Source organism: Pelodiscus sinensis, chromosome 6 (genome assembly GCF_052426305.1).
Source record: "Pelodiscus sinensis isolate ZL-2025 chromosome 6, ASM5242630v1, whole genome shotgun sequence".
NCBI classification, from domain to species: domain Eukaryota; kingdom Metazoa; phylum Chordata; order Testudines; family Trionychidae; genus Pelodiscus; species Pelodiscus sinensis.
In genome coordinates this window covers 94,142,380-94,168,870 of record NC_143057.1, presented here as the reverse complement: position 1 = coordinate 94,168,870, position 26,491 = coordinate 94,142,380, and the positions used below count along the sequence as shown (strand labels likewise).

At 42.0% G+C, this 26,491-nt stretch overlaps 1 long non-coding RNA gene and 1 pseudogene across 4 annotated transcripts in view; one reads left to right on the top strand and one right to left on the bottom strand.

Annotated features, from left to right (window-relative positions):
- LOC102453291 (THAP domain-containing protein 6-like) overlaps nucleotides 1-7,742 on the top strand; it is a 28,237-nt pseudogene extending 20,495 nt beyond the window's left edge. The window contains exons 3-6 of the transcript XR_016349976.1: nucleotides 1,958-2,165; nucleotides 3,408-3,522; nucleotides 4,212-4,307; nucleotides 7,518-7,742. The product of XR_016349976.1 is annotated as a THAP domain-containing protein 6-like (transcript). The remainder of the gene's footprint in view (nucleotides 1-1,957; nucleotides 2,166-3,407; nucleotides 3,523-4,211; nucleotides 4,308-7,517) is intronic.
- LOC102453032 (uncharacterized) overlaps nucleotides 7,403-26,491 on the bottom strand; it is a 66,833-nt gene continuing 47,744 nt past the window's right edge. The window contains exons 3-5 of one of the 3 annotated variants that reach the window (XR_012905028.2): nucleotides 15,524-15,700; nucleotides 12,706-12,904; nucleotides 7,403-10,178 (exon numbers count right to left, since the gene is read on the bottom strand). This is a non-coding gene — a long non-coding RNA (uncharacterized LOC102453032). The remainder of the gene's footprint in view (nucleotides 10,179-12,705; nucleotides 12,905-15,523; nucleotides 15,701-26,491) is intronic. The other 2 variants (XR_012905030.2, XR_016349977.1) reach the window with 2 other exon arrangements.

Sequence of the window (26,491 nt, the reverse complement as noted above, 5' to 3'; positions counted from 1 at the left end):
TTTTTTACCCTTAAGCTTGGAGGGACAAAACAACTATTGCCAAGCATATTGTATAGTATTCTGAAAATGTTTAACTCTATCTCTGTTTACTAATAATTTGGGTCTTATGCACATAGGTGGGAGAATAATAGTCCCTATCTTCCTTGACTCTACCTCCCTCTTCTTCCTAAGCATTGTGTACCCTTCTTTGCCTCCTCAGAGCCTTCAAAAATCTTCTCCTTTCATGAAGCATTCCCATTTTCTTTCTCACTGCTTGGGCATCTTTGTCTTTTTGCTTTTGTATTGTCTGTTGTGTTGCCCCACTTGGAGTTAGATGGAAACCTCCTCCAAGCTGACACTTGGTCTATGAATTTTTACTAGAGAATCATCTACACTAACGTTTTTTCTTCCTTGGACTCTGACAATTATTATATCATTTTAAAAGCATAACTGATTCTCTCTATGTGGAGTGTGGGAACTGAATGGCGTGAAATTAAGTAGAACTAGGCTTGTGAATGTGACATGCATATCCCAGAAACTAAGAAATGGAAATAAGTCCATTATCATCCAGTAAATTCCCTGAAGCTAATGAGCAATCATTTTCTGCAGTACACTCTTCAGTGCTTTGTCCAGTCCATTTAAAATGTCTTAATTGATAAGTTCACCATTTACAAAGAACATATGAACACTGTATGTGTGAGATTGTGTTGTGAGAGCCTTAGACTGTATCTAGTGAACTTAGAAGATGTATTTACGTTACTACTTCCACTCTTTTTATCCAGCTGGACATTTTAATAAGGGAATATGTGTTTCTCACAAACTTCTCTTTTCAAATCCAGTGAGTAACTGGTATGTTCTTTTTAGTTTTTATTTTACAGAGCTGCTACCCTCATTAAATAATACATGTTGAATCTTTTTAGTCCAGCACTTTCTGATCTTGAAACATCCATGGTCTGTTATGATTTTAATTAGTCAGATGTCCACTTATCATGGATGTGGCTAAGTTTCCCACAGTCCCATCAAATTTGTTTGGTGCCACCAATCCTGGCGCTCAGTGTTCTGTGCTGTTATTTAGCTCTAATTTACCCCTTTGGCTATGTCTACACTCGCAGCTTCTTGCGTGGAATATTGCTGAGCCTCATTTGCATACCTAATGAGCCACCATTTTTTCAGAAGAGGCTCTTGCGCAAGAAGGAGAGTCTACACTGCCCCTCCTTGCACAAGAAAAACTCTCTTGCGCAATGCCGTTACATCTATTACTTTTCAGGAATAACAGCATTGCGCAAGAGGGGTTTGCTTGCGCAAGAAGGGGCAGTGTAGATGCTCCTAGTTGCGCAAGAGCCTCTTCTGAAAAAAAAAATGGTGGCTCATTAGGTATGCAAATGAGGTTCGGCGATAGTCCACGCTTAGCCTCATTTGCATATTACTCGCGCAAGAAGCCGCGAGTGTAGACATAGCCTTTATGTCTTCTAAGAGCCCAATAAGCAGTGGAAGTGCTGGTAATGCTGCTAGACAATATTTGATCTCCTATGGCTTGGCAAATTCTCTGGTTTGGCACCAGTCAGATCCTAAGGGTGCTGGACTAGAGAGGTTCAACCTGTACTTTGAAATATTTTAGCTCCTTTTTTTCCTCTGAGATTCTTAAAGTGGTTTACAAATGTAGGTGAGAATTATTATCCCTAGCTTGGAGAGGGGCAAACTGAGACGCAGAGACTGCTCATGTGCCCTTGGGCAAGTGACAGTCAGCTGGCAAGTGGGGAATAGAATCTAGGTCCCCTAACTCCCAGTCCATGTCCTGTGTTGTTCTGTGGTCCCAACTCAGCAAGGTACTTAAAACTGTGCACTTGCTGAAGAATATGAATTGTCCCATTGACTTTAATGGTGTGTGTGGGTAACACCACCCCTTACTAAAGTACAATTACTAAACAAAATCCTGCTCATGTTCTTTGATCTGCAAACTTTGTCATTTCTGTTTTAGGTTTCCCAAAGCTAATAAGAAAAAACAACAGTGGGCCCAAGCAGTACAACGGGCTGACCTTGTGAGTGGCAAACTCTGGACTCCATCTGAATGGGACATGATTTGTTCTCTGCATTTCAACCCTGAATGCTTCAAAGAAACAAATGGGAAGAAATTTTTAAAAGAATGGAGTTGTCCTTCTATATTTTCCTTTCCTGACAATTTTCAGGTATAAAATATACATCTGATATATATACATACTACATATATATACATATTACACAATATACACAATATATTGTGTGATTTCATTAAAAAAACTGATTCATTATCAAGTGAAGTACACAACCACCTTTGGTGGCAAGTTTTTGGAGTGACTTTTCACAGAGTGCTATACTGTTATTCAAACCTTTAAGTCATCTAAAAATAGCTTTAATAAAATCTTAGGGCGAGAGTGTTGAAGTGTCAGAGACAATGTGGCTACGTCTACACTGCCCAGTGTTGCACAAGACCATATGCAAATGAGGCACAGCTATTAATATCGCTGCACCTCATTTGCATACTTAATGAGCCACCATTTTTTGTACAAGAGGCTTTTGCACAAGAAGGAGCAGTGTAGATAGCTCCTTCTTGTGCAAAAGCCCCTTGCACAAAATGGTGGTCCATTACGTATGCAAATGAGGTGCAGCGATATTTGCCACCGTGCCTCATTTGCATATGTTCTTGCGCAAGACTGGGCAGTGTAGCCATAGCCTGTATGTATATCAGTGGTTAAACTTCACATTCTGGAAAAGTAATCAGATTTTTAAAGGAAAAGCAATGTCCTTCTGTCTGATTTAGATTCTTTCAGCCGATGTTGTTTTTCTTAAAAATTAGGATTGTTAAATTTGTCACAGTATGGATGACATTCACTAGAGTGTTTCTAATGGATAGTTTTTCTTTCTATGGTATTTATCCTTCGCATTCACATTTATAAGAAATTTATAAGAAAATTTACTCACACGTATGTGGGCCACATCTCAGCATCTCTGTGGCAACTTCTGCAGTCTGCCAGGCTCTTTCCTAACAATGAGCCTGATCTGATGCACATAGAGGCAGATGTGTAGGAGGAGGAGTCAACACCTAATTTATAAGCCTGGCTTTGATGAAGACTCAATTGGGACTAAGGATGTAAAATCCCAGTTAATCAGTTAGCAGGTTAACCTAATGTTTAACCGGTTAAGTGTGATTTTGGTGCTCCAAACCTCCAGCCCCCATGGTGGGAGCTCAGGCCGGGGACTCGAGCTGCTGGCTCTCAGCCTCAGTCATGTAGGACTGGCTGCTGGGGCTGGAGCAACCCTCTGCTCATGGCCTAGGCTGCTCCCAGGTAACTGGTTAACTGGTTACCTATTCACTTTCTATAACGGGCACCAATCTTAGTTCTGAGAGCTCAATTTCTCTCCAAGCTTCAATTGCATTCTTTGTTTTGTAGAAAACAGATAATTCTTTAGAGATCAAAGAACTCTAAATGTGCAGGCATATTTCTAGGAAATCCTCCTCTGAAGGCAGATCCCAGCGTGGTGTATGTCACTGCAGCCATGATAACGGTAAGCATCAGAACTGTGGCCGAATGCCACATGATCCTTTTGTAGTAATGGCCAAGTCTGTGTCAATTTGAATAGGACAAATATTTTCTTATTTTAGCATTTACAAATATCTGTATTGCTGTGCTTTACTGGTCTTAGGGCAGTGATTAATATTGGATAAGCTTACTGGAAAAGAAAAAATATGAAGTTGTAAATATGTTGTAAAGTGTGCTTGTGTAGGGCTTGCCATGAGGCAACAGATATCTGCCATGGAGCATTTAAAAAACATAGAGTGAAAGCCTGGCTCCACTAAAAACTATAATAGTTCTGCCATTGATCTTAATGGGGTCAGGATTTCACCCTTTGTGTGCAACTACTGGAAGAAATTTTGAGGAGAAATAGACGTTAGGAAAACCCATCTGTCTTTCAATAACTTGTCTAATACACAACAAAATAATGTTTATGTTGAGCCATGAAGCATGTGAGTCATGCAACCATATGTGAGTGCATATGAACTGGCCTGAAAGTGGGCGTTTGAGTTTCCAAGTTTATACAGGACCACTATTTCTCACTGCTGCTGGAGAAGCTGAAAAGTTTTGTTTTTTAATTGAGAAAGAGCTGTAGCAGGCTACGCCTCCCTTCCCCTCCTCGCACTCTATTTGGGCTTTCATAAGGGGGGAATTAAATTTCTCTGCTGTTTGCTTTTGTAGAAAACAGCTAACAACCCAACAAGATTAACAGAAAACTTCAGCTGTTCTCCTGAGGTAGACAACAGAGGGATGTGCAATACACAGGACACCGTAATGGTAAGCATCAAAACTACACTGGGTTATAGACTTTCTCCTTTTACTTTCTGAATTTCTGTTTTAGGCTTTTAAAAGTGTTCGCTTGCTGACACTGAGTTCAGTCTTAAAGCCCTTATACGTGCAAAACTCTTATTGACTCTATGCTATCCATGAGAATCTTAGTACAGGTTGAATCTCTTTAGTCTGGAATCCTCAAGAGCTGACCGGCACCAGACCAGAGAATTTTCTGGATCACAGAAGATCAGTATTTTCTGGCAGAATAACAACATTCCACTGCTTATGGGGCTCTTAGAAGATACTTAGGGGTAAATCAGAGTTAAATAACAGCAACAGAACACAGAGCCAGGACTGGTGGCTGTAAACAAACTTTATATGACTGTGGGGAAACTTCGTCACCCATGATTAGTGGACATTTGGCTAATGTACATCATTCTGGACCATGGATGTTGCTGGACTACAGGCAGTCCCCGGGTTACGTACACGATAGGGACTGTAGGTTTGTTCTTAAGTTGAATCTGTATGTAAGTCGGAACTGGCGTCCAGATTCAGCCGCTGCTGAAACTGACCGCCAGTTCTGACTTACATACAGAATCAACTTAAGAACCCCAGGCGTCCCCAAGTCAGCTGCTGCTGAAACTGATCAGCAGCTGATTCCAGGAAGCCCGGGGCAGAGCAACTCTGCCTCGGACTTCCTGTAGTCAGCGCTGGTCAGTTTCAGCAGCGGCTAAATCAGGACGCCTGGGGCAGAGCAGCTGGGGTGCTGCTGGGTTGCTCCAGTAGCACCGCTCCTCGGCACTACTAGACCCACCCAGCAGCACCCCATCTGCTCTGCCCCAGGCGTCCTGATTCAGCCGCTGCTGAAACTGACCAGCAGCGGCTGAATCAGGACCAGAGCAGCTGGGGTGCTGCTGGGTTGGACCAGTAGTGCCCAGAGCGGCGCTGCGGGACCAACCGGCAGCACCCCAGCTGCTCTGCCACAGGCGTCCGGAGAAAAGCCTAGTCTGCTGGGGGGAGGGGGGAGCATACTAGCTGCGCGCCCCCCCCCACCCCAGCAGACCAGGAAGACACGGGCGGCGGACCGAGACGCACCGCGGTCCCGCCGCCTGGGTCCTCCGCGGCTTTGCTCCCCGTCTCCCTGGTCTGCTGGAGACCAGCAGACCAGGGAGATGGGGAGCAAAGCCTCAGGGAAGCCGGCAGCGGAGCAGCCCAGGCGCGCCTGGGGTGCCCCACTGCCCGAGCCCCTCCGCGGCTTTGCTCTGCGTCTTCCTGGTCTGCAGACCAGGGAGACGCAGAGCAAAGCCCCAGAGTACTCGGGTGGCAGGACCATGAGGGCCCACAGTCCGTGTACTCTGGGGCAGCCCCATTTGTAACTGCGGATCCGACATAAGTCGGATCCGCGTAAGTCGGGGACTGCCTGTAAAGAGATTCAATCTGTAGCTTGAGAGACAGAAGTACCAAGCTCAGTGACTTTATGTTTTAAATGTTTTGTTCATAGTTCAGTATAGTCTTTGGTTAGTTATCTCACAGTGCTATATGAGATGGTACTGTTTCCCTGTATGTTTAGAAAAAGAAATAAAGCAAACAAAAGCTGCCAAATATTTAGCAGTAGCCACTGTTTATGAAATGAACACATGCTTGCAATCCAGTTCTCAGTGGCACTGACAGATTTGCTAGGCCTTCGGGGGAGGGGAGGGAGGGAGGGATGATTTTGGCTACAGCTCCATGCTGTCAAAGGGCGGGGCCTTAGGCAGATGGGACAGAGCTGGGGCAGCCAGCCAACCCTCAGTGCTATCTGGAGCATGTTGTGTCCCACCAGTGGCCCTCAGAGCCACCTGTAGTATGCCATAGTTGTTGTGGCAGTGGGGAACACTGGGTCCTTTTGAATCACCAGGCCTTGGGGCAATTGCTCTCTTTATCCTCCCCTCCCTCATCAGCAGGCCTGTCAATTCCTAGTGAATAGGTGTCTGCATCTCAGAAGTCACCTGCATGGAGAAGCTGGAAAGAACGATTGAACATGGAGATAGAACCACCCTCTCAGCTTTACAGTTGGTATCTTGACCAGGTCAAGGTGCACCGTAGGCACTAACTTACCTTTAAGTGAAAAATTAAAAAAAAAAAATCTGAAAACTGTAGAAGTATATTCAGGGAAACTAGTTCAGGATAAAATGCCCAACTGGGTCAAAGGAAAAAAATGCATTTTATATGGAAATAAGTTATCCAGAAGGTGTAAATCTCACATATGTGAACATAACTTTTTCCATGGTAGGCTACATTAAGTGCCAGATTGCTAGCACTTCCACTTCTGAGCCAGGAATTCAGGAGAAGTGCTGATTCAGTAGTATAGCTTCAGGGAGAGAAATGTTCTTATTGATGAGCCAATATTCCAGAGTTCCCTTTGTTTATCTAATGATTTTTCAGATGGATTTTAAAGATCACGTGGTACTTTTCCACAAGAGCAGAACCGTAATGTTTTGATCCATATCTCCAGCTTTGATACACCAGGCTAGCAGAGTTCTTAGTGAATCCATACTTCTAAAAGCCATCAATGCAATGCATGGGCACCTTGCGACAAATCTGAATAGATGTCGGCCATGCTAGCCTACCCTATCACTGCACTACTGATACACAATTTGTTAAAACATTCTTAGGCGCTGAGCCAGATTCCCACCTTAATATGTCCTATATATTAAAGCAGTCAATTAGGTCATTTTACCCTGTGTCCACTTCCTTGTAATTGTTGAGGGTTCTCCTGCAGGCAAAGGTTAAATTGGGCTAGTACATGGCAATACAGCATGTCAAAAGATGATTCTTCCACTCCAGATCCAAAAGCAACAGTCCTGACTTTCAACTGCACTGTGGTAAGGCCAGAATGGGCTCTACTAATTGTGTGGCAAATGAGATCTAGCTCTGTATCTTTGTTAGAATTGCTAGCTTGGTTTGAGTGGGGCTTTATATAGGCACAAAGACTCTGCAAATGGATCTGATTGTAGATTTGTATCATTTTCTTTCCCCTCTCCATAGCTTTGCTCCATGTTATGAGTACCTCATTCTACTCCCAGTTCCACCATGGAGCTGCAGTTAGAGGGTCTTAGAGGTTTTATTGTGGGGTTTTTTTTTTTTTGGTTTGGTAAATTAAGCCCCTAGTTACTTTTGAGTCTAACAAAAATAGCAAAACTTCAGCATTGTTGCTTTCTTTTACCTTTAAATGAGACAGACCATCGTTAACATATTACAGACAGTCCAAAAACTCTGAAGAGGAAATTGGATGAACTGGTAGCAGAGAATCACAAGCTCAGAAGAAAATTAAAACATGTTTCTAATCAAGAAGAGACTCCATAAGAATGTGGAAATCTTGAAGAAGTTGCATCCTAAAGACATGTTGTCTAGGAAAGTAACATGTTTGCTAGATGTGTGCAAAGGGCATAGGCTGAATGACAAGTCTGCTCTCCCACAGCAACCAGCTGTTGGACAAGAAAATGTTCTCTGTTTATTGCTATGCATGTCATTTTTGAATGTATATTAAATAAAAAGACAAGTAAACACTACTGAATTTTCATCTAAAAGCTAGAAACTTCAAAGTCAAGATTGGCACTTGTGGTGTTCAGGGAGCAAATGTCAGCCTTATCTTTTAATTCCCTGTCTCTGTTATTTGTCACATACTTATTTTTTTAGATATATTGTTTCACGGAGGGTGGATGGGAGTTTTACTATTTTTAAATGGCTGTAGACATTTTACTAAGTAGGTAATATTTACCTAAGGGCCAACCATGGCTTTTTGGAACATTCTAGTGTATTATTTCAATAAATATTTATAATTTTCCCCAAACCCAATAAGTTAGGCAATCTAGTCTGATAAATGTATTGCAGTATTTATGAAAGTGTATTATTTCTGATCTCTTTAAATTTAATCAGTATATTCGACTGAGTTCGAAATAATATTAGTAATGGCAAAAAGCTGAAAAGATCAGAGTGACCTGAAGTTCTTATGCAGCGCCTCTAAAACTTTTGGCAGTAAAAACATCAAAGGATCCTCAGCCATCACAGATTTTGTGTATAGCACCTATTTTATTCACTTTGTCTTTTTCTACCCGTCTCCATCTTATATAGGTGTGGGCAATAATTTTGAGGGGGGCACTTCACTATCTTGGTAAGTGGTCAAGGGCTGCAATCTTCTGTGGAGGGGTTGTAGAAGGTGCAGAAGAAAGCTTGGGTGGAGGAGGGGATTGTGACCTTGGTAGGAAATAGGGTGCAGAGTCTGGGAGGCGGAATAGATGCAGGAGAGAATTATGGCTTGGGGAGGAATTTAGAAAGGGGTGCAGGATCTGGGAGGGAATGTGGAGGGTTTGGATGGTGACCTGGGCCAGGGAAGGACGAGGGTGCCAGAGGCAGACTGTGGCCAGGAGGCACTTACCTAGATGGAACACAGCTAGCAGTTCTGCAGGAGTCTGAGCCAGACTTCCTGCCTTCGCCAGGGCTGCTCAAAATGGCTGGCTGCTCCCTGCTCTGAGAGGAGGGGAAGGCTTCATCCTGCTGCTCCAGCCTGCTAACAAAGTCTCTCACCACCTCCACTGGCCAGTTTCCAAGCTGAGAGATTTTGGGGGATGAGAGATAAACTGGAGCACCCACAAAGCCACCTGCTTCACCCCACAAGCCTCAGGGAGTAGACAGTTGCAGGGGGCTGCTCCGTACCTGAGGGTTCCAGCAGGGCTGACCATGGGGTAGATCAATGGCTTGGTGAGCCAGATCCGGCCCATAGGCCTGGCCTTGCCTGCCCCTCATCCTATCTCCTTTTTAAGTGCATTAATTTCTAGAGATGCATGGTGTCATTGCAACAACTATCCACAAGTGCACTATAAAATCAGGTTTCATAATGGTTTGAAAATACACCATCTTTTGAAACTTAGGCATTTGCAATAACTATTGTGTTAATCTTGTGATTGATTACACCATATTTATTTGTATAAAATGTTGAAGCCACCCTTATTCTAGTCCCTTGTATCTATTTGTCTTTATTACATGCTAGAACTGAATATAATAAAATCCATTATGAATAATTATTGTGTATGTTCAACAGGGAGTCTTCACATAAGCTGCCCCCCTTTGCAAGGGCTTACTGGGGCAAGAGAGGAATGGGCAGAGCACAAGTCACTCCAGCTAATCAAGGTTGTGACTCTAGTCTGTAGACAGACATGCAAAGCTGCCCTACACTTTGCAGCTCCAGGGGCTTCTCATGATCATGTCAGCCTTTGTGCCAGTCCCTGGAGTACTCCAGAATTAGGTACATGCCAGGATAGTATATTAGTGTGTTTGGTTTTCCCGTGCTGTGGGCTGCACTCTCTGTATCCTGCCTCCCAAGTGGCACAGCATGGACTTTGTGCTTATTTGTTTAGATACTGAAGGCCCTACCAAAAAGAGCCTTTAACGGTAAGGCTTTCCCTAGTATCAGTGGCCTTTAGCTCAGGTTCTGCATTATCCAGTGATGATCTTTAAATGACTAAGAAGATGTGCACTTTTTTCAGACTTGTGATTTTCCAGATACTCCTGCAATTTAAAAATATTAACCCCTTAAAGAGTACCAGCTTAAACTGTTGCCTCAGAAGACAATGCACATCAGCTGAGTCAGTCTGTCACATTGGTCTTTTATTATCCCATAAATAGAACAAGTAGTCAGAACATTATATACATACCAAACCTCCATTCAAGTCATTGGGAGTTTCAGAATATTGTCTTCTACCATGTTCAGAACCTTGTACTTCAGTTGTAAAAACCCACAATGGACACTTTTGCAATAACACGTTCATGAACTAAAGCAAAAAAGGGCTCAAACATTTTTGCACGTAGGCCTGTTGCGGTTTCTTTTGAAAACTGGCCCTGAAAGAGATGCAGAAGTTTATCGCTATTAGGTTCCCATTGAATTTCATAACCACTGCATGGCTGAAACCGTGCACAATTCTTAGCATCTAGGGTGCAATAAACAAATAGCTAGTTGTAATTATACTACTAACACAATTAAACCACAAGTCACAATCTAAACATTTTGGCAGTTTAGAAATGTGTACAGCTGACGTTAAATAGGAGTTTATTTCTTTGTTCTTTACTGTGCTGGTGGAGATGTTGGGCAACAGCACAAACCAGCTTGAGCTCATATAAATGTTGCTGCAAGTTATTTTTGGGATGCAAGAATGATTAAACAATAAGGGTAAAACCAAACCTTAGACTCAGCATAGAGCTGCAAGAGACACAAAAACATTTTTCTAAAAACTGAAGTCTCCATTAGAAGTTGTCCTCGTGGGGCAACAAAAAATTTAGTTATTTGCTAGAATAGCTTTTCCCTTTGCTTAAATAATCACAAACCTTCATGGGGTCAGAACCTTCAAGCATTTGTGGCAAAAGGCTAATGGCAATATATGGAGATAGAGGAAGGCACTTAGGCTGCATCTACACTGCAGGGCTATTTTGGGATACCAGAAGTACCCTAAAATAGCTATTCTGCGTCTCTTGAGCAAGCCCATTATTTTGAAATAAAACAGACTCACTCCTCTGATGTCCCTGTAAGTCCCGTTCCATGAGGATTAAGGGATGTTTCGGAATAGCACTCTATTTCAAAATTAACTCGAAATAAGCTACTAGTTTGCATAGCTCAAATTGCATAGTTTATTTCGAGATAAGGGTGCAGTGTAAATACATGCCTAGTGGGACACCACGAGGATTAGTGGTGGTGGTGGGGAAACCCTTTTTAAATACCTTCCTTAATATAAGAAAAAAATTAAGTCTATTCATGAAATGCAGATAATGTAACATTGAGGAGAACTGACCACCAGTGAGGATAAAGATGTAATTCAAAAGAACTTTGGGGCTGTGTCTAGACTGGCAAGTTTTTCCGCAAAATCATCTGCTTTTGCGGAAAAAATTGGAGGCTGTCTACACTGGCCGTTTGAATTTCCGCAATAACACTGACGATCTCATGTAAGATCGTCAGTGTTCTTGCAGAAATACTGTGCTGCTCCCGTTCGGGCAAAAGCCCTCTTGCGCAAATCATTTGCGCAAGAGGGCCAGTGTAAACAGCACAGTACTGTTTTCCGCAAAAAAGCCCCGATTGCGAAAATGGCGATCGGGGCTTTTTTCCGGAAAACCGTGTCTAGATTGGCCACGGACGCTTTTGTGCAAAAAGTGCTTTTGTGGAAAAGCATCCTGCCAATCTAGACGTACTTTTCCGAAAATGCTTTTAACGGAAAACTTTTCTGTTAAAAGCATTTTCGGAAAATCATGCCAGTGTAGACGTAGCCTGGGAGTTTAGACACAATAACAGAAAACAAGGTTCAATTTGAGAACTGTAGATTAATACAGCCATGGAAGAATATGCAAACTCAGACATACGATGGGCAAATTAGAGCTGGAAGCTGGTAAGACTGAAAGAGCTTTGGGGCTGTAAATGCAGTGGTGTCATATAGTAACAGTCCTTTTCTCTGTGACTATGTTGTGATTTCATTTAGGACATGGTGCCTACTTCGGATTCCATGCTATTAGAGATATTGATACACTGGAACAGGAACAGAAAAGCAGCACAGGAATGACCAAAGGGGGGGTGGAGGCAGAGATGCTGGTGCTGGGGATGCTGCACCCTCTTGAAGTAGCTGTGACCCAAATACCTGGTTGTTGCCTCTAGCTCCCACACTCTCAAAGTTGCTCCAGCTCCACTGGCAGGAGAGACTTGAAAGTGGTAAATAGAGCTTTGCTAAGAGATGGCAACATGTGGGCAGGGGAGGACAGGACAGAAGATATATTACACATATTTGAAGGGTGTAAATTCAAGGCTAGAGAATTAAAATGTAGGTTATGGAATGTAGTGGAAATGTCCTGTGCAACAAGGAAGATGGCAGATATCTGGAACAATTGTGCTGACAGGGAAATGGACTCGATGGGCCAACTCTGCTTTTCCATTGCTAATTTCTATGATTAGTTCATACCTATCTTTCATCTACAAACATACCAGAACATGCTCACTATGGCTGTGTCTGGACTGCTGTGCTTTTCTAGGATATAGGAGGCATTCCAGAAAAGCAATGCCACGTCCAAGGAACGTGGCCTCTTTTTCGGAATTTTTTTTTGAAAAAATGGACGTGCTTTTTTGCCATCCCTGTAAACCTCATTTTACGAAAAAGAAGGGATGTGTCAAAAGAGCACTTTTTCCAAAATTTGGCACCATGCAGACGTGCCAAATTTCAGAGGTGTCATTTTCGACAGTAAAGCAGAAAAAGATATGCAATTTGCATACCGCAAATTGCTTTTCTTTTTCCGATTTATCTTTGCAGTGTAGACCTAGCCAAGGAAAGTTTTGAAGGTTCTCTGTTCCTGGGTTGTTTAGGGAATAGCCCAGAAGTGAAGCCAGGCCTCTTACCTTGCCTTCAGTTGAGACTGAGAAGGGAATCTCCTTCAGCTCTTTCTTCATCAATATAAAGAAAGCTCAGGGACTGGTTTCATTGGGAGTTACAAACACACAGCTGCTGCAATCATCAGGCTCCTCGTGTTTGTTTAGAAGCATCTCCTTGGTAGAATGTAACAAAAATCCAACCCTCATTTACTGAATGCTGCAATATCTGAACATGGGTTGAATGAAAGCATAAGCATTTCTGGAACAGATGTGTAAATGCACATTTAAAATTAACTTTTTGCCATTATTTTTGCATGCAGTTTAAGATGCGCTTTCCCTAAACATTCGTGCCAGTAAAAATGGAAATTTTTACATGGAAGTTCACAGAAAGTAACCCAAAAAGTTCAAAAGCCTAGCTGGAGTGAATTCATTTTACAACTGGAAGAAATGTGGGTGAATATTATGAAAATGTCCTACAATTTTAGCTGTGATTATCACCATTATTATTTTAAAAAGTGTATTTGTGCCTCACTTCAATTATTTATTGTCCACTTTTCAAAAAAACACTATCTATTTTTTAAATAGTCCTAGTTTTAAAAATATCCCTTGTTAAGAAAATAAACCAGAAACTGCAACTAAGAGACCAGAATGTGTAGCTGTTAGGTTCCCATGGGAATCACAAACAGTCCATACATTGCTGGCCTTCCTTATTTTGGTAGGAAAGCAAGAACTGACTTTTTTGGCGAGCAGACAACACCCTATTTTTTTTCAGAAAGGGCTGTGGCTTTCTTTGTTTTGAAGCACCACTGAAAACCTACTGCTGCCTTTTCTTGTTATTTTGCATTTAATTCTCATCTGTGCATCTGTATTAAGCTAAACTGCATCCCAATCATGTCTCTTATACATGCTTTTGTTTAGAAGCCATTTGTGCTAGGGGGAAGGATTCTGTTTGACTTTGAGCATTCTAAATGGGAAGGCTAATATTTCAGCTCAGCAGAAATAGCTGCTAGTTTTAAACTACCAGTTTCATCTTTCTCTAGAAGAAACACACATTTTCCCCTACCATAAAATAGTCTCATAACAGAAATGAGAAAGTTCCCAAGGGTGTGGTTATCAAAGGATAATCTCACCCCCATTCTGATTAGAAATATGTGGTTTGGGCCTAAGAATACCCTAGGGTGTGATTATTGTATGATAACCATGCCCTGCACCATGGTTTATTGATTAACTAATAACTCTTCAGTATTATTATTCAGAGGAGGGGCTGAGATATCAGAGGAAGATCTGATTCTGGAATAGGAAGATTCTTTCTTGCTAACCAAACCATTTCTCTCTTGTCCTGATTCCAACTTCTTAGTGAAAATAAAGGGTCAGTGAATGCCAGTTTTCATTTTTCATTGATTAGCTCACCCGTTTATTAAAACTGAAACTCACCCAGAAACATACTCCTGTTAGAAGACACAATTTCACTACACTGTTCCCTGTCCATTAAGATTGTATAGGAGGGCTACAGAGCCTTTGTAATCAAAGTACTAGAAGTGTGTCACGTGCACAGTAAGTTAGATAGCAGCAGTGCAGTGCAGTGACTACACAACCAACCTGCTGTTCTTTTAGCAGTAGATCTTCCACAGCCCTATTTTAATTAGTGAAGCAGTGTTGGACTGGGCACTGGCGTAAACATCCTGCCCCTGAAGCCATAGTGCCTGCTGGAAATGGCTCCTATTCTAAGACTGTTATGCCACCAGAGGGGTCAACTTGACAGCAAAACACTTCTCTATGCCAGCTGGGATTTCCCCACATTGGAGGACTCCCGATCTACCCATTTAGTGAAGCTGCTTAATGGGCCCTTATGCATCAAAAGAATGGCACAGAAATGCTGGAATCTAGCCCTTGCCTCCCAGTCCAGTGCTTTAATTACAAGACCATCTCCCCAGCTGGGTTTCTATAAAGGTTGAAACTACAACCTTGAGCCACAGCAGGCTGGATTCTGAGTGCCATTAAAAACCTGGAGTTATTGACTTGAGTGGTTTACTGAGATCAGAATCTGGCCCAGCACATAAAAAAAAGGCTTAACTTTTTTGTGTTGTGGTACAAATACCAATTCAATGTCACCCTCACTTACATATGGACTTGTTATTGGAAACAAGAAGTATGTACTTAAAATAAAAAAATTGATACTGTAAGGGAAAGAAAGGTTTGATTAAACTTCAAGTTGGTATCTAACAGAGGGATCATCACACAATAATATAACCTATAACTAGACTAATCCCCTTTTCTGATCTATTTGGCAAATCTGCCCTGGTTTGGCTCCATATGCTCTGCTAATGTATGGTGCCAGCTTCTTTACTTAGTTATCACCCTGCCTGCTCATACGGTGTGGCAAAAATCTCCTCACACCTGTGGAGCTCCATCAGCAGTAGTAACAAAGGGAATACTAGTGTAGATCAGGTTCCTGCAGCTGGTGGTATTCTCAATACTGTGTCACTTAACTCAGATACATGGCACAGTGTTAAAAATCCTGGTCTACATTAGTACTCCAATAATTATTCCCATCAGTTAAGGTGTACTAATGTTAGCAATGGTGGTCAAATTTTGCTAAAATATCCGCAGTGTGGACAAAGTGTAAGATGCTACCCATCATATTCCAGAATGCTCACTACTAAATCTCTTAAGGAAGCACTGGCGAATAATCAGTTCTTCCTGATGACACTGCCTCTCCAAAGTCTCATTGAACATTGCTTTCCGCATCTTTTGCCCATTAACTTTGGGTACTGACATGGCCTATCCCTTAAGTCTAACATTCTACTGTCTGGATACCAGCCTCATGCCATCATGGCCATATTACCAATATTCTCCAATGCCTCAGTTCTTCTCCAGGAAGATTGTCACAGCCTGCAAAACACAGGCAACCAATGAAATGCACTTTAAGTCCTCTCTGTGCTCCATTGTTAAGTTACTAATAGTAATGATGTGCTACATGTACAGGACTCGAAGATGATCCCTGTCTTGAAAAGTTCACAGTCTGAAAGACAGAAATGAAGACAGGATGTCTTGAAAAGTATACAAGGAGAGTTAACAATCACTCTGGATACATGTATTGAATGATATAATTTTAAATTTTAAAATATTTTATCCTTTTATCTACTTTTGGCTACTTTCCTTAGTCCAGGAATTCAAAACATTGGTTAATTTTTACTTTCTTTCTTGCAAAAGTATTGCTCCTTCAAAATGCCCCGTTAATTGCCCTTTAGCATTCCTTACACTAAGCATGATGAGCTTGGTATTTGCCTCAGTTTAATCAATAGGAGTTTGCAGAGGCAAAGAATTAGCTGTCACCATGTAAAGCAATACAATGACTTTTTCCATTAGTCATTTCACTCCCTAATGCACAAAATGTAAGGGCCTCAAGAAGAGGAGAGGAAACTGGCAACTTCCAAAATCAGACAGGTAGCCAATTTGCCCTTTGTATGCATCACACCTCTTACTCCATGCTAAGAAAAATATCCCTTTTCCAAGTACATATATGATTTTATATATATGACCAGTCCCATTTAATTCCTTATGGGATCTAGGTCTATATTTTTATACAAGATATTTTCCAGAACTCTGCTGATTTTGCTGCAGAGATGTAGGAGGCCAGGCAAGAAGTCCTGAAAAGGTTTATTTTTCTATGTACAGCTTAAATTGTGACTTCTTTCTTACCATGCCTATTGACTTTACTCTCTGGTCCCTGTTGGCTCTCCCTCAGTTCTTCCTGATTCAAATGTTGACGGCAACTTTGTGGAGCCACATAATATACTTGTTATAGTTAAATAATTTCATCAATACTCCTCCCTTCAGCATCACTACCCAAAACAACTGAATAGCTGATATGTTCTATGAAACTTCCACCCCAAAATAAGATCATGTCTATAAAGCTCCATATAGGTCTCTCCATGAGAAGTGTAGAATCTCTCCATAGCACAGTATATAGGAACATTTTCATTATCTTTAACCCAATCTAAAAACCACTCAAGCATTTACATCCTAGGGCTACATCTACATTGTGCATTCTTGCTTATTTTCAGGCAGAACAGCTCTTGCACAATAGGGTTTTTGCACAAGAAGGAGCAGTGTAGACTGCACCTTCTTGTGCAAAATGGCAGCTCATTAGGTATGCAAATGAGGTGTGGTGATATTCATCGCCACTGCTCATTTGCTTATCTTCATGCACAAGAATGCGCAATGTAGACATAGCCCTAGTTTTGTTAAATATATTTTAGCACTGTGTAAAAGTAAAAGTAAGTCTTGAGTAGATGAACATAAGAATTGCTGGTCTGCTACTCATTTAAATGTAAGGTATAAAATAAGGGTTCATTTTGTTTTTCTCTGGCATTATCCTAGAAAATACACTGTATTTGTTAGAGCTCAAAAGGAATTCTTGTCACTGAGGTTCAGATTTCAGTATTGACCAGTATTTTACTCCACAAGTAGGGCCACTTATTCCAGTGGGATTAGTCACAAAGTACTCTACACAAATAAGGAATCAGAACATGGCCCTAGGTTGACTGGAATCTACTTTTGTCTGTTAAAACAAATTACACTCCAATGGTCAAAGACATTCTTTTCCTCTACGCAATAGGAAATGCAGCTTCATAAAATGAAGACTTGGTGTCAAAAGGGAAAAATACATTGACATGGTCAACGCTGTGCAGCTTGTTGTTTATTCAGTTGGGTGTTTGGGGAAGATTTTAGTATTTTTTAAAGGCCACAGAAGTGTTGTTATTGTTGGATACAAACAGGCTGCAAGGAGTCTGAAATGCTTTCTGAGCTGACAAAGAATAAAGGAAAGTCTCTGCCTCAGGATTCCTTCCAGCCAAATTCTGCTCTCAACTCTGCAGGCAAGGCTCCCGTTGTAGTCACTGTGTTTTCATGCCACGTTGCACATCCAAGGGCAGAACGTGGTCCTGAGTGACTGATGTCCAAGGCTTGGGCCAACTGCTATTGAGTGAACTGACCTCCCATCCAAACCCACCAACAGACACTGTTAGTGTTATTGGGGGGACTCACCTGTGAGAGAACTACTGGAGCCATTGTATCAAGGCTCACACAAGGTCAAAGAGATTTTTTTCAGTCCTGAACATCCCATTTCATCTGTTAACGCACAAGGGTAGATCAATGGTTTTGGACACCAGCCTTGTACTCAATCTGTTCTAGCATTTAAAAAACACAAGGGTGTGTAAAAATAGCTAACCCACTCCTGTGAGAAAAGCCAGGCTTTTCTACTCCTGCTGGAAGTTGAAAGGAACCCAGGAAAGGAGCCTGTAATAACTGTGTCTGCAGACCACAAGGAGATACTTTTGCTCAGCACTCCTGATGACCCGGTCATGGTGAGTGCATGTTACCCCTTTATTTATTACAGGTTGCTAATATGTAGCATTCCATCCTGAGTGCTATCTGCTAGTGCAGACAATGAACTCAAAGGAGTTGTACTCAAATTCCTGTACTTTTGCTACACAAAGATGACCACCAGAGGAATGGAAAGTGGGTGAGAATGGTTGTAGAGGGATGAAGTAAAATAATATATTAACTAGTGATCAGAAAATGAAAGCTATTTCCAAGCTTCAATGAGGTCTTTTGTTTCCAGCAAAATAAAAACTCCTGGTTAGAGAGGGCCAGAGAGCCTCTGTGTACAGAGAATTAGGTGCAGAATATTTATTTTGCTGGGTCTGGACAAAATAAGTTAACATATGTTCTGTGGGGATTCTGAGCATGCAGACTATCATTTCTATTGACTCTTAATTTTTGAAAGGTCAGTTACTGTTTCTAGGACCTCCCTGAAAGCCCTGTATGTGCTGTGCCCACTGCTCCCATTGGAGTCCAGAGCAACACACTCTTTTACTGCACTGGGTGCGCAGTTGAGCACGAGGGTAGAAATACATCCCAGTGTAGAGAACCAGTGCAAGGTATCACTTACATGCCACCTGTTTCCTCAAAGTATGCAATGGGAGCTAAAGTACTAGATGGGATTGTGGGCCTTTACCCTACGTAAGTAGAAATGAGTTCTTTCAGAAACAGATTGGCATCTCTATGCCTTAAAACAGTATGTTATGAATCTGGCACAGATCTTCCTCCCTACAATGCTGCACACACATCCAGTGCAAAACAAGTAGCAAATAAAGTTTGAAAAAGCTTTTTATGAAGGTAAGCTGCATGTTTTTTGTTGAATTAGCCACCCAGCTGTTCCTCAACATCTCCTTTCTAATGCAAGCTTGTAAAGACTGGTTTGTGCAAAGGATTAGTTCTGGTACAATTATGTTTTCTATATTTAGAAGCTGATAATATATTTTAATTTGTCTCTAGTTATTGTGGACACACTATGATTTGCACAGTTTAAAGGCTTTTCTTCACCCCAGAATGAAGGAGGAACTGAAGAGTTTCATACTGGACAGTCTCCCACTCTAAAAAAATTAAACACAACCATATGTTTTCTTGGTTAAGCCTTTGGCTGGATGATGTGGACCCTTATTTACTTGGTTTTACATTTTACAAAGCCAAAAAAGCCCTACAACCAGATACTAAAAGTAAGCAAGGAGTGTGCATGTGAAAGAGGAGGCATTTGCACAAATATTTCTTTGAATTTGAAAGCAAATTTTGATTTGACTATGTTTGTGACCCTTTGTGAAAATATCTGCACGCTCAGTAAAAACAAAATAGGAATGATGAGCATTCACCCACAGCAATTTCTGAATTGTACATTGGATTGTACTCTTCATAGTTTGAATTGTGTTTAATAAAAGGATGCATGAACCTCTTGGGATGTGTGAGGAGAGTCCCTTGTGGGCCAGAAGCATCTTGCTCCCATTTCTCAAGTCAAAACATCAAACGAAAAAAAGAGAGGCCACTAGATAGCATTAACAAGGCACAGATGCTTCCTTTCCACTACTCTAATTATGAGATAATGGAAAACAGCTGTGCTCTTTCCACTCAGCCACCCTCTTTCCAACCAAAGAGATCAGGTGGATCCTGTTATTTCAATAGTGGTCTTGTTGCCGGAGGTGGTAAGAGACTAGGAAGAAAAGTTTCCCTGGATGGCCCACACGGAAAGATAGGAGGATTGATATGTTCTTTTGAGTCGGATGTAATTTTGCTCCAATCCTTGCAACGAACTCATCCTATGTGAATCCAAATGCAGGACTGGGGCCCCTTCTTGGCATTTGGAAATAGGCTGCTTCAATATCTAAACCTTTTTTTTTTTTTTTTTTTTTTAACTAAAATTAACTATACACTGAACCAAACCCAGGAAAAGGACTATTAGAAATCTAAAATGGATGTGAACCATCTCCCTTTCCACACATCCCCTTTCTGCTGTGAACTTTGGACCTCCTATTGTCAGTCACTTTTATAGATCATCCAATCAGGAAATACAAACAATACTACATTACTTATGTAGTTAACCAGCAGTGTGTCAATGTTTACAGCTAACTATTTGCAACCAGTCTGCTGGTTAAGAACTAATTGCTGAAGAAATCCACAGATAACCTCAAACACAGTATACATGCAAGCTTTTCACAATCTGTTTGTGAGCAATTTGAAAACCAAGACAAAAATCTAAGGAATTAATTAGTGACAAAACTCTCCCACTTCCTGTAAGGGGGACCACAGGGGCCATGCTATGTTTTCCCCTCCTTCCCATGGCACCAGACTTGGCTTTGATGGCCCAAACCCTCCCCTTTGAGGGGCCATTGTGGGTGAAGCCAGACAGACATTCTATACATATTTATATGGTCCCTGCCACTTCAGAACTTGAGCAGTTTTTCTGTTCCTGCCACAGCAGCAGCAACAGGCAGTGAGAGAATGAAATTTTCACAAGTAAGTCTCCCCCTTCGATGCTATGAGCATGGCACCAAGGGACTTCATCTGTGATGTCATCTGTACTGGTAGGAGAATGTATGGAGAACCCCGAAACAAAAAATTGGATTTGCCAACTCATTGGATGTTATGTGGGTTTTGATTAAAATGCTATTCTGGCACAGAGGTAATTCTGTATTAATCTAAAATAATAAATCATAATCATTTGAAAACTGAACTGGCACTGGCAGATGTAATAACTGGGCAACCGGTTTAATTAGCAAACAGATATTTGGCTAGGCATAAGACTTAACACAAAATAAATGATGGATTGGTGAAGGGATAGCTGAGAGAGAATATAAAAAGCAAGCTTACAAGATGTGCCTATCAGCAGGATCTCTTTCTTTATGTGCTTTCCCTCACCCCTCCATCTGACTTCTTTCTTTTAAGACCCAAAGCTCTTGGACACAGGCATTGTCACAATTTTGTATAGAACTTGCCATGATGGGGCTCCATTCTTCACAGAGGTCTTTTGGGCACCATCCTCATTACAGTTTACTGCCAGCTTCCTCTAACTCATGGGTGGGCAATAATTTTTGGCTGCGGGCCACTTCAAACATTTTTTAAGTGACCTCAGGCTGCCCTGGAAGGGGTGGGGCCAGAATGCTTCTGGGCTTTCCCACCCCCAGACCATAATTGGTCTGGGGGAGCCCTTTTGCCTCCCCTGCCCACTAGGTGCCCATGCCCCTGGCAGGGCAGGAAGAGGCTTCACACACTCCCCTCCCCCCCTACCCCTACTTTGCAAGGAGCATGCAGCACTTCAAAGTGCCACGTGCTGTTCTCAGGGCAGGAGGAGACATCACGTGCTCCCCGCCCCCAACTCCTGATTGGCCTGGGGGCGAGGGAGCTGTGCGATGCTTCCCTCATGCTGCTCCCGCCCTGCACGAGAGTACGGCACTTTGAAGTGCTGTGTGCTCCTCACAGGACGGGGGGAGGGTGGAGGAAACTTCGCACGCTCCTCCACCCCCAGGCCAATCAGAACTTGGGGATGGGGGAGCGTGTGATGTCTCCTCCCGTCCTTTGAGCAGTACACGTTTCAAAGGGCTGCGTGCTGCTCACAGGGGGGGAGGAAGCTTTGTGTGCTCCCCCGCCCCCAGGCCCTAATTGGCCTGGAGGTAGAGAAGCAGCAGGGTTTCCACAGGATGCTGGATCAACCCGCTTGGCAAGCTGGATCCTGCCCGCAGAGGCCCTTTTGCCCACCCCTACTCTAACTGCAAAGAAATGTTCAGTGATGCCTTCTAGCATAAGGAGGTATTGAGCATTTCCTACAAGGTGCTGAGAAATCTCCCCTCCTATAGAACCAGTAGGACAGGGAGGTGCACCTTGCAGGAAACATTTGTCACATCCCTAGCTTTGGAACCAAGGGGAATACCTCTCATTTCCTAATCCCATGCATCATGGAAAGGAAGTAGCAGTTATGTTTGACAAAGAAGGGCCTGCAGATGGTGCTAAGTTTGTGACATAGGCTCCCCATGCACGCTGCAGAATGGGGGAGTGGAGAACAGTTTTGGCAGGAGTTAAGTGAAGAGAAATGGGGTTTTTGTTCACCTGCGTTTGTCGAGGGAAGAGGCAATGATGCTGTATGAATGAGGGATTGCATTAGAGAGCTTGAGGTAGCTGCTAATGATTCTCTTCAGTCTTAGGCCCAGAAATTAATGGGTTGTTAGGCCTCTAAATACTTTTGAATATCTGATCCTTGTTTCTCAGCAATTTTATTTTCAGTTACCTCAGTTGTGGTGCTGATCCTGTGAGGAGCTGAATGCTATCTTGTAGATTTGGGTTCACAATGACAAATATAAAGCCAGCAGTGCCTGCTATGGTCCCAGACCTGCAGGGTGGGAGTCAAAGGTATTTAGGTGCCTACAGCCTACTGATTTCACTAGAATTAGGTGCCTAAATACTTTCATAACAACGAGAAGTCCTGTGGCACCTTATACACTAACAGATTTATTGGAGCATAAGCTTTCGTGGGCAAAGACCCACTTCGTCAGATGCATGTAGAGGAAATTCCAGACATTTCCATGCATCTGACGAAGTGGGTCTTTGCCCACGAAAGCTTATGCTCCAATAAATCTTTTAGTCTATAAGGTGCCACAGGACTTCTCATTCTTGCAGATTCAGACTAACATGGCTACCCCTCTCATATTTAAATAGTTTTATGAATTCCATCACCTACAGTAATTAGCCCTCACCACACCAAGGCATTTACAGGCTGAGCTACTTCCCATTTGAAGCACCCAAGGCTGTCTAACATGGAGAACCCCACAATGTTGCAGATGGCGGTACAATTGGGATTGCATTCAGACAGCTAGCTAGAAGGAAGCTGCACTGGCCACCTCATTCTCAGCCTGAATTCTGCTCTGGAAGCCAGCAACCCCCTGGCCAGGTAAAGTAGTATTCTCTCAGCCACATCCCCTCCTGTTTGTAACCAGCAGGAACTCCCAAGTCCTAGCCACCTAGGAAGATGGCTTTTAAGGAGTGAGCCTGCTGGTTTTGATAGATATCACAGTTCCACTATCCTCCTACTCTTCCTGATGAGCTTTTAGTGCTAGTTCTACAGGTAAAAGAAACTTCACTGTGGTTTATTTCTCTGCCAGTAAAACGAGAGCCACAAAGTTTTGTGCTCTATGCAATTACAATCAGACAAACTGAGATTTCAAAAACTTCAAGTTTTAGCAAAAAGTGGATGAGTAAGTTTTCCTGCCAAGCTCACTGTAGCCAGCCAGCCAGCTCAGTCTAGTGCCAAATCACTCTTGGAATTCTGTCATATGATAAAGAAAACAGATAAAAATCTATCAGATACAGCTTCACCAGAGCTAGCCATACTGCAAACTTGTCTCTCTAGGTGCCTGCCACTCAGCTATCTTGACAGGTTGTCATTATCAACAACCCGCTGCCCAACTTTGCCCCAATTTTTTTAAGCCCTACAGCACTGTCATTTGATGTGGCTGGTAAGGGAATTAAAGTAGATGAAGATAGAGGATACCACTCCCTTAGGTAATGATATATTCCAGTTCCCTCCAGCTATCTTGCTAACAACCCAATCTTCCTCCTTCCTGGCCTTACTCCCCTATATTAAGAACTAAGGAATAATTAAAACCAGTCTTCTGAAACTGTGGCTAAATTCAATATTCAGTTTAGATTATGTTAAAAAAGTGTGACAGATGGGGTAAGGCAATAAGTGAGTTGGCATATAATAACCAGTAGGAAAAGCAGACAAAGATACCTGGTGCTTTACACCTCTGAATTAGTCTCATAGATTTTAAATAATTAATAAGTCTTCATGATTTTTATATCTTATATAGGCATTACCTATTCAAACAAAGAAAGTGAGTAAATGCTATGATTCACCAGGTACATAAAGCAACTCAAGAAGTCTGTACATAGGGATGTATAGACATTTCAGGGTATCAATAATAAGACATGGGAGCTTTCCTTCTAAGGTGAGCATGAAGAACTGCCCATCATCGACACTTTAGAGCTAAAAATCTTTGATTTTTAGAAGAATTGCCAGTTTCTATATAGATATACAAACTTAGGCCTTGATCCTGTAAATGCTCATTACAATACAAGGCTTGTTTTCTAGAACTTGAATATACAGAAAACTGTTAATCCACATTTACCATAGATGGCAATAGAATTCCCATTCCATTTGCTCAACTGGAAAAATTCAGATAGAAATCTGGCATCATTTTCCGGCACTTACATAAGTCACGTTTGCAAACTTTCAGCAGCTAAAGCTGTTTTGTCCTGCTTCCGAGTACAGTATTACCATCACTGGAAGCTTTATCATCTTACCCACTCTGCAACTATGGCTAGCAGTACACCAGCAATAGGTAAAGGACAGAAAATGTGTTGTCCTGACTAAAATCCAGAAATTGGACTTCAGATATCTTGAAAGAAGAGGGAACAGAAGCCAATTGATGCAAGAATTTGGTGTTGGCTCATCAGTAACATTAAGGCACAGAAGGCAGATTTGATTAAACCAGTGTCAAATGCTGAAACAAACAAAGCAATTGAGAAGTGCCGTATTTTGCACAAACCAACATTTGAACAATAGGACAATGTGCTTTATAAATGGTGTTCCTTGAAGCATTCTGAAAGAGCTCCAATTTCTGGCCCAGTGTTGATCGAAAAGGCCAAAAACTTTCATCAGAGATGGAAATGACAGAGACCTTCATTTTTTCTGATGGTTGGCATGCTTTAAGATGAGACATGGTATCAGAAAGCTTGATGTCTCTGGAGAGTAACCGTCTGCTGATCATGAGGCTTCAGAAAAATATTGTGTGTTTCAGAAGCTGATTTGGGAGCTAGCATAACCCCAAAGAATATCAACAATGCTGATGAAACAGGACTCTTTTGGTGTTGCCTTCCGTCTTCAACCCTTGCTGGGACAGGTGGGGTTGGTACACCTGGATTCCAGAGGAACAAGGACCGCATTACTCTGCTTGTGTGTGCAAATGCTGCTGGCACACACAAAAATAAGTTGCTAGTGGTTTTTAAATTCAAAAGCAGCCAAGAGCATTCAAGGATATTGTTCATCTGCCAGTGGAATACAAGGCACAGCCTAATGCATGGATGGACAAGGACATATTTTTGGATTGGTTCCACCATATCTTTGTTCCTGTTGTGAAAGACCACCTGAAAGAACTTGAAATGCCAGAACATTCACAGGTTATTCTGGTTTTAGATAACCGCCAAGTTCACTCTTCTGAAGTAGAGCTTGTGTCTGGCAATATTTTCATGGTCTGCCTGCCTGCAAATGTCACCTCACTTATTCAGCCAATGGAACTGGGAATTATTCAAAACCTAATAGTAATCTACAGAAGGTGTTTTATGAGGAAACAATCAAAGAGTTTCAGACACAATATGACATCACAGATGTAGTCTTTAATGTGGCATGTGCCTGATCTGCTGTTAAGCTTACAACTTTAAAGGAAGGATGGAAAAAATTGTGGCCAGAAGAGATATTTATGGAGCGGTTGCCTGACAAAGAAGAATTTCAAGGCTTCAACATAAGACCAAAAAGAAAGTGCTACAGGAGATACCTGATATCCTTCAAAATGGCGACCGCACAAACCCAATCTCTAAACTGAAGAATAATGAAGTTGATGAGTGGATAAACCTCAGTCAGGATCTAGACATTACAAAAACTCTGACAGACTGTGAAATTATCGAAATGGTTGTCCATTTTTAGAGAAATATCTGTACTGCAGATGAAAGAGATCAGGAGAGAGACCACCATACTGCGAAGAAAATAAAGTCTCTTGGGCTACTGCTGCAAAGTGACTGGAAACTTCGGTGAAGTTTGCCAAGCAGCAGACTTCTAATTCTGCTCAGGAAGTCATGCAGTTGCACATTATAATTTCCTCAAGAAAAAGCAACCGACTTGAAGGCTGGCAAACTTCCACAAGATGCTTCAAAAAGGTTCTGCAGCTGATGGCACCATTGGTCCAGCTCCACCAAAAGCAGAAGTTGTTGACATTGATGATCCTGAGGCAGTAGAGGAGCAGTGAATTAAAGTATTGAATACAATAATAGTGTTTAAAGTTGTATATAGTAATGTTAAGAGTTGTAGTGTAAAGTATGGTTGTTTCTTTTATTAAATATGTGTTCAGAAAAGATCAATTAACTGGCACACTTACTTAACTGTAACCCCCAGTCCTCATGCATGCTGGACAAAGCTTTTCCAGTACTCGGAGTAGAGTCCCATTTACATCCAGCAGTAATAATTTGCAGGATTAGAGCTTTGGTTAGATAGTTATCTATAGACACCAGAATGTTTTCTTCCCATTTCAAAGCTCATAAGCTAGGGAAGTCAAAGCAGCTGTAAGCTACTTCTCCAAAAGCCTCCATCTCTTAGTATGATCTCATCAGAATTGCTGGGTGTGGACTAACCTCAAAAGTAAAGCTCCCATAACTT